Source organism: Panthera uncia, chromosome D2, assembly GCF_023721935.1.
Source record: "Panthera uncia isolate 11264 chromosome D2, Puncia_PCG_1.0, whole genome shotgun sequence".
In the NCBI taxonomy this organism is placed as follows: domain Eukaryota; kingdom Metazoa; phylum Chordata; class Mammalia; order Carnivora; family Felidae; genus Panthera; species Panthera uncia.
The window spans coordinates 51,561,420-51,569,892 of record NC_064818.1 but is presented as its reverse complement, the minus strand read 5'-3'; positions in this window follow the sequence as shown (position 1 = coordinate 51,569,892).

Sequence of the window (8,473 nt, the reverse complement as noted above, 5' to 3'; positions counted from 1 at the left end):
AGAATTTGCTATCAATCCAGCTCCTCGTGACTCCACTGCTCTCAACTTTCTCCTTCACATTGCCTTTCGGCTCTAAGCTTCCTGACCGCCCTGAGCCTCAGTTTCCCATCTACTAAAGGAGAAGAACGAACGCCAACTTCGTAGGGTTGTTGCGGGCCCTGAATGAGACACCATGTGCCTGACATGTTGAAGGGCCCCTAACTGGTTGTTGCTACAGTGTTGCTTTTCTCTTATGTTGGGAGAATCTCTCTTCACTTACCAATCCTTATTCCACCCCACAACAGAAAACACTGCAAGCCACTTAAGGGTGGAGATCCTTCTGGCCCTAAGAAAACCCAGGAATCTGCCTTGCACACAGTAGGGCACAGTTCACAGTAGGCACGGTTCACTGTTGACAGCGATGGCTGCCTTATAACCTCAAGCTACTTCCCCAGTCTTTTAACTTCAGTAAACCACGAATGCTTTTTCCACCACCGACTTGGCTGTTTAACGGTTTCAATCCTTTGATAAGGAAAATGACTCCCTTATTTTTCACTTACTTTCTGGTGTTAGAGCCCTTTGATGTTCCAAAGGCCTTTCAAGAAAGCCTCTTTAGAAATAGGACCTTGGTTTTTGCCACAGGGAAGTGAACTTGAACCCCAAAGGTTGAGCTGGGACCCTGGAGTCCCAGGCAGGCGTTTTTTCCTCACAGGCTCCGGGCCTGACCCCAGCCCAGAGCTTAGAGAAAATGCTATTTTCAAGGTCTTCATCCTTCTCAAAGCTGTCATTTTCGTCAGCCCCACTGGGCATTTTGACAAATGCCTTTGCTAATTACTTAATTATTTTGGCCTGCAAAAGTGTGGGGGCTATTTCCTTAAAGAAAAGAGGGCTTAGTTAGTCCATTCTTATCCATGCAAAGGCTTGAAAGTAGCCTCCTTCAATCCTATTAAAGTGTTTGGCTAACTAAGAACCCCTACCAGTCAAATTAACTCAAATATATTATGATGCCAGAACACAGAGGCACAAAGCCCTCCTCCCTCAAAGCCAGGCTAAAGCTAGCATCTGTTTTCTTATGCCACTGGCTCGTTTCTTCTAGTTCAAGCCTCTTTAGCATGGAAAAGAAACCTGTGCTTATCTGCTGACTTTCAATTAAAGAAACAATGAGGCTAAGTGGCGTCAATGTGTCCCTCCTGGAATTAGCCAGGAGTGTGAGCCTGTCACCCAGTCATCAGCACAGTGGGGTGCACTGCAGCAGGAAACTGTGGAAGACATTCTGCCCCTGGTGGGAGGTTTTCCCCAGCCTGGCCAGCCCTGACGTTCTCTCCCTAAGAAGGGCCCTCTCTGAGCTTCCTCTCTCTTGGGTACCACCAAATATGCCGAGCACGTCCATCACACTCCCTGGCTGTGTCTTCTGGCACCCTGGAGAAAAGGTCTTGACTAGTTCATCCGCTCAGGGAACACGGAGGCCAAAAAAACTCCGAATCAAGCCCGAAATGCAAACTGCAAACTGCACTGGGAGGTGTGAATTATCCACAGTGGTTGTCCACGGTGATCAGATAAACAGCCAGCGGCCTGGTCCAGAGGCTAGTGCCTGTGCCTGGCACCTGGTAGATGCCCCATAAAGGGCGGCTGGGTGTGGAATACAGCTCCTGCCCCCCCTGCTGGGGTCCCTGGGCTCCAGGAAGAGTGGAGTCAGGGCACAGTTGAGTCTTGGTGGATCACTGGAGGGGGCAGGGGACTCACAGGGGCTCCAATTAGGGTTGACCCAGGTATTTGTTTGCACAGCTGGGACCAGAGAAACTGAGCTGACCCTGGGTCTTTCTCATGAAAATGCAATGAGAGGCAGAGCTGCCCCCGAAAATACTAGCATCTTAGGCATAGTGAAGGAACACTTCACTAACTCAACGAGCTTCAGACAAAGGGATCTGAGAGACACAAGGAAACTGAGGCCTGGAGAGGGGGAGGGGCTCGCCTGAGGTTACACAGCCAGGTAGAAAATAGGAAAAGCACATAATTCATTCGCTATGGTGACTGGAAAAGATACAATCCAGGGGGATGAATTTAACCAAGCGTCTGTAGAACCCACAGGAAGAAAACTTTAAAGTTTTAGCGAGATTCATAAAAGAAAACCGGAGTAAACGAGAAGACACGCCCTTCTTCTGGATGTCATTCTCCCTCAATTAATGTACACGCTCAATGCATTTTGACTTAAAATACCAAGAGGATTGGGACGGGGGTGATAAAATGAGATCAGGATTTATCTGGAAAAATAAACATGGGAAATATTTGGTTTGGAAAGGCCAAAGAAGAATGAAGTAGCACTAGACCTATTAGTTATTAAAATACATCACGAGGGGCCCCTGGGTGGCTCAGTCGGTTAAACCTCCGACCTCGGCTCAGGTCGTGATCTCACGGTTTGTGAGTTTGAGCCCCGCATCGGGCTCTGTGCTGACAGTGCAGAGCCTGCTTAGGATTCTCACTCTCCCTCTGCCCCTGTCCCCACTCCTCTCTCAAAATAAATAAAGTTTTAAAACTAAATAAAAAAAGAAAACACATCATGATACAACAATTAAAAACAGTTTATAGTGCAGAAAAAAATAGCGTTACAGTAGGGGACCATAAATAGACTGAAACACACGTGGAAATTTAGTTTATGATAAAAGTGTCACTCCAATTTAGTGAGGAAAGAGAGTTCCTCTGCCGGTGATTTGGGGTCATGGCTAATCAGTTGGACAAAGTCATGAAGTGAGACCCCCTACCTCAATCCTTAACACCAAAATAAATTTTAGTTGGATGCGAGATTTAAACTGTAAAAAGGAAACCACAGGATGTCTCAAAGAAGGCATGGAAAAGGTATAATCTAAGAGTGGAGAAGAACTTTCTAAGCAGACCGTGAAACCCAGAAACAGGAACAATCGATACCTTTGACTACATAAAAATGTACAATTTCTGTAGGGCAAAAATTAGTGCCAGAAACAAAATAAGATAAATAAGAATGGGAAAAAAAGGTTTGCAACCTACGACCGATAAATGGTCGGTTTCCTGTTTTACAAAGAGCGCACCCCAATCGGCAAGATCTGCAAGTGTGACTCAACAGAACAGGAAAAGGAGGCGAACACGCAGTTCACAGAACAAAAGATCCAGGTGACTTGGCAGAACTTACAATGGCGCCACTCTGGTCCATTAAACAATCTCTCCTCTGGTTTATTTTCATCAGAAAATCCACCGGTGGAATTTTTAGTTGTGTATTTGCTTCAGATTGCCATTGCTATGTTTGCTCCCCCTGAGCCCGCTCTCCACTGGGGAGTCTCAGGCATAGCCCACAAAGCCAGGACAACACCAGGGGACAAACCCCCTACCTGCCAGTCCCCACAGCCACTGCCAGCCCTCCCACAGGTACAGGCCAGTTTCCAGGGCAGGTGCCCGTGCTGCCCTCCTGCACTCGAGGAAAGGGACAAAACCCACACCATTTTAAGGTCGTGGAATATTCACACCACCTCCGGCTAATGCCTCTCTCACTGCTCTAGGCTCCCATAATAACCAGAAATGTGGAATCGATGGTTAACACTCACTGTGGGTTTAAGTTTCCTGCAACTCCAGCTACCTAGAATGCAAAGAATCCACAACAGAAGCAAAAAAAATTGGCTCTTAACAGGGGTCACTCTTTCCCCAGAGGAGCGACTGTCCCTTGTCAGTTCTGGCTTTATGCACAGTCCCATCAAGGCTGGCCACCTGCTGATTTCTCAGACTGTGGCTAGTCTGCCATAGTAAACCGGCTGATGGCAGAAAGGCTGGTTAAAGGCACACAAAGTGGAGGGTAGCACAGAGGTGATGCCTCAGGGACAGATTCAAAGAATCAGCTCAGTGATTGCCTAAAATCACATACTGTGGAATATTAACAAATGAGGTACTGATGCGGCTCAGGGTCAGTAACTCCCCTAGTTATTTGTTTCTGTTTGCTTTAAGCATCAGCCACGTTGTAAGAGCAACAGGAGAACCAAGGAGTGACAGTGTGGAATCCTATGAAACTTCTAGCCTTGATCTTCAGACAAACAGATAAACAGGAAGCTCAGCATAAACAGGAAGCTAAATGGACTGAGTTTATGTCACTTAGAGTGTTCTCCTGTTACAAATTAACCAGAGCCCCAGGTTCCTCAACTATAAGTAACAACGCCCACCAAAAAAGTTTTATTGTCACCTTAAATAAGGTATGTCAAGGGCCTAACAGGCACCAGGCGTGGGGCAGACACACGATAACAGGAGCTTCACTGTTACCATTCTGGTGTGTTTTCTTAAGGTCAATTTCTCATTTTCCAGGGGGTCTCAGAATCAATCATCATTTTTCTTTATAACATTAAATCAGTATCCTCTGTCCTTCTCTCTCTCCCACCCACACCCATACCTCTTACATACCTTAAAACACAAAGGTTCTTGGGACACATGGGTGGCTCAGGTGGTTAAGCATCTGACTCTTGATTTTTGGCTCCTGTCATGATCTCAGTTCAAGCCCCACGTTGGGCTCCATGCTGACAGCGCAAAGCCTGCTTGGGATTTTCTCTCTCTCTCTCTTTCAAAAATAATAAAAAAAGAACACTTAAAAGTTTTTATTTAAAAAAAGCACAAAGATTCTGTATTTTGGTTGATCACAGGCTAAAATCCTTCATTTTCAATGCTTCATAATCGAAATGGGTTCACATGTAATGGCTGTGTGCTGGGCACTGGCCTCAGGACTTCACGTGAATTAACTCATGTAATCCTCACAACATTCTCGTGAGGTATTTTTATTGCCCCCCATTTTACAGATGAGATTGAGCACAAGGAAATGAATGACATTACAGGTCTCATAGCAAGTAAGTAGGCCAGAAAAGGACCTGAAAAAAAGCATGAACATGTGTGTTCCATAGACTATCATTAAACCTAAGTGTGTACACATGCACGCACACACACGTGCACGCAGCTTCACGAGGTCGGGGGTGGGGGGGGTAATTTGGGAACAAGGGGTAGGAGGAACATTTGCTTTTTACTTCTGAACCTTTCGAATTTTTTGGTGACTGTTCTACTCCTTCAAGAAATTAATTGGAAGGTTCCCACTCAAGCTGCTCACCCCCTCTCAGGGGTCCTCTGCCCCTGCTACCAGGTGTAGGCCTATCTCCAGGCCCCCAACCCCCACTGCACACAGGACAGTGTCTTGAGGGCAAGAGTGCCAGGCTGGGCCCGTTTTAGTGTGGAGACAGCTGGACCCCAGGTCACAGACAGCTACGTAGCTCACTTCCAGAAACCAACTGTCAGGGGTGACACTCCTCCAGCATGGGTTTAATCTGCACTGCGCTCAGAGGTAGATGTTTGGGGTGGGGAGGGGGCCCTCTTCACCTGATTCCCATTGTCAGCCCTTCGTGTCAGAGGAGACAAAGGCTTGCATTCCACAATTAGGGACAGAAGGTTTAAAATGCAAATTCGTGGAGGGGCTCACAAACCCTTGTGAAAGAGTTTCCACTTAGGTGTTAATTATTTCCACCTCCTTCCTGGGCTGGGCAGAGGAGGGGGCAGTAGGGAGGGTGTGGGGGAGGGGAAGAGAAGGAGAAAGCCAGTGTGGGCCCCCCAAGCTGTGGGGCCCAGAAGAGTGGAGGGTGGTGTGGTGCCAAGGGTGAAGGTTGGGGGCACCTCCCTAGTCACCCCTCCCCCCTCCCGGCATGAGGCAGAACTAACCAGAGGGGCACCCACCGGCACGCCCTGTCACCAGCACTTCTCTAGACTGGGAAAGCTGGGCAGAGCCACGCAAGAGCCCAGAAAAAATAACCACCTGCAGGTCTCCTGCTCCACACCGAGAGGAGATACACACCTGTGTGCCCGAAGATCCAAGGGACCCAAGATCGGTGCTATCTGAAGAGTCATCTGAGTAGGATGGGCACAGACTTGAGTGACTTGAAGGGTCTTGTCCCCTGTTTCCCAGAGAGCGGAAGCCACCAGGAGAGCAGAGGAATGTGTTAGGACAGTACTCAAAGATGAGAAGCTGAATAAATGATACCGAATATCTCTGCATTCTTTGGTTTAAAAATGGCAAGAGTAACACATGTTTATTCAAACATTACAGGAGAATGTAAAACTCCCCCTCTCCCCACTGAGTTTAATGCAGGTTTTTCCAGAACATTGTATGTATGTATGATCAAATACATCTGTAGAAAGTTTTACACTAATGAGATCACGTTCTATGTATTGTCCTGTGGCTTTGCTCTTTTTCTCCACTCAGTAATATATTGTAGATATCTTTCCATATCAGTGCATTTGATAACTATGGTTAATATCAGTTATTTACATAAATACCTCACAAGAAGGCATGTTCATTGTTTTTTCTGATTCCAAAAGGTGGCACATATTTGAAGCAGAAAACCTGGAAAGTCTGGGAGCCTGGGTGGCTAAGTCGGTTAAGCGTCCGACTTTAGCTCAGGTCATGGTCTCACAGTTCATGAGTTCGAGCCCCGTGTTGGGCTCTGTGCTGACAGCTCAGAGCCTGGAGCCTGCTTGGGATCTGTATCTCCCTCTCTCTCCATCTCCTCCCCTGTTCACACTCTGCCCCTCTCTCTCTCAAAAATAAGTAAACTTAAAAAAATTTTTTTTTTTAACTTGGAAAGTATGCCAAAGTATAAGGAAGAAAACAGAAGCACCCACAGTACCAGCACCCTGAAATACCCACTGTCCCCACTTTGCCTGCTTCGTGCAGGCCAGGGCTCTGTGGGGCTGGGGGTTCCTGCGGTGCCGGTGCTGATGGCAACCAGTAAGTGAGCTTTCGCAGGATGGGCTGCTGCAGCAAACGCAGCAAACATTATCCACAGTCCTTGGCACAAACCTGCATCAGACTGGCACTGGGATACAAGTGCAGGGCCTCAGGGGTCCATCCGTCCCTGATCCAACAGTGCTGGTGTCGCCCACTTCCTGCAGGAGGGGGGGCTTGCCCTTATTCTACCAACCCTTTTGCCGGTTTCTTCTTTCTCCCCAGGAAATGTATCACACACTCTTCAACAATCTCGTTCCTCCCCTCCCCAGACCACTAGACTATAAGCTCCGTGAACCAAAGACCATGTTCTGTTTATCTGTGCCCGACACAGGATCGGCTCTCAGTAAATGTCTGTTGAATAAATGAATCAACTAAGCCAGTCTACATGCACCCCACCTCCTGGCCTTTGCTTGTACCATTTCCCCTGCCTGCAGCACGCTTTCCTTCCATATGAAGTGTCCGTGCCTAGGTCCTGCTTCAAAGCTCATCTCCAAGCCTTTCCCAGCAGGCTCCTTTCTCTTGACTCAAACCAGCCCTCATTTTCTTTATATTTTGATTTTTGCCAATCATTCACCACATGGGCCGGCATTCACAGCCCCATCCACCATATATATATTTTTTCTTTTGGAAAGCTGAGCCAAGGGGGAACGGCTTTCTTTGGTGGGTTGTATTGCTTCAGTCTCAGAGTGGAGGTTAGGAGGCTGCCTGTGTGAGCTGTCTGCCATACTTTCTCTTTCTTGGTCTGGTTTCCTCTTTTGTAAACGAAGGGATTGCCCTATGATCATTCTGTGGTTTCTTCCAAGTGCCAAGTTTTAGGATTCCAGACTTGGATGTATGTTTCCATTTATTTCATAAGAACTTTCATTTTGATACGAAGTCTCACCTTTGGATTTCATGAACCTGGATTCCTGGCTTCAATTTTAAGACTACGCAATTGGAAAACACAACTGGCCTTCATTTAATTAGAGTGGATTTTCAAGAGTAATTCTTGAGTTTGCTAATTAGTCTTTCTTATTCCACATCATAGTTGTAATTTATGATGTACGGACAGTGCCCTACTTCTGAATGACTTAGTGAGAGCTGTGATGCCTCCTTCAGCCACCACTTTTCCATTTTTCCCAGGGAAGATCTGGCTTCTGCTGCCTAAGAATCTGGTCTGATGCTGATGCTACCCTTGTTATCAAAGAAGTCAACACCTTTGAGATCCCCGAAGCACTAAGGAATTCCACTTTCCAGAGCTCTTTTCTATTTCCCTTCCCCTACCACCTACATACAGCTCCAATTACACCAAGCCTAATGTCCCTTTCCATGACAGACATTGCCTCTCACCTTCTCCCAGCTAGACTAGTCCCCAACCCATCTATGAAAGTATATTGTGTTTAGCTTCAGTTCCTGAATGTTCTATTTCTGGAAGTTCTATTTGGTTCTTTTTCATATCTGCTAGATTTTTTTTTTCTAAATGTGTATTTGCTTAGACAGAGAGATTGTGAGCAGGGGAGGGGCAGAGGGCGGGGGGAGAGAGAGTTTCAAGCAGTCTCTGCACTGTTAGCACACAGCCCGATGCAGGGCTCAATCTCACAAACAGTGAGATCATGACTTAGGCTGAAATCAAGAGTCAGATGCTTAATCAACTGAGCCACCCTGGCACCCCGATTTTTTAGAGTTTATGATTCCCTAAAAATACATTCAAGTTTATGATTTATATGATGAATAAACTTGTTT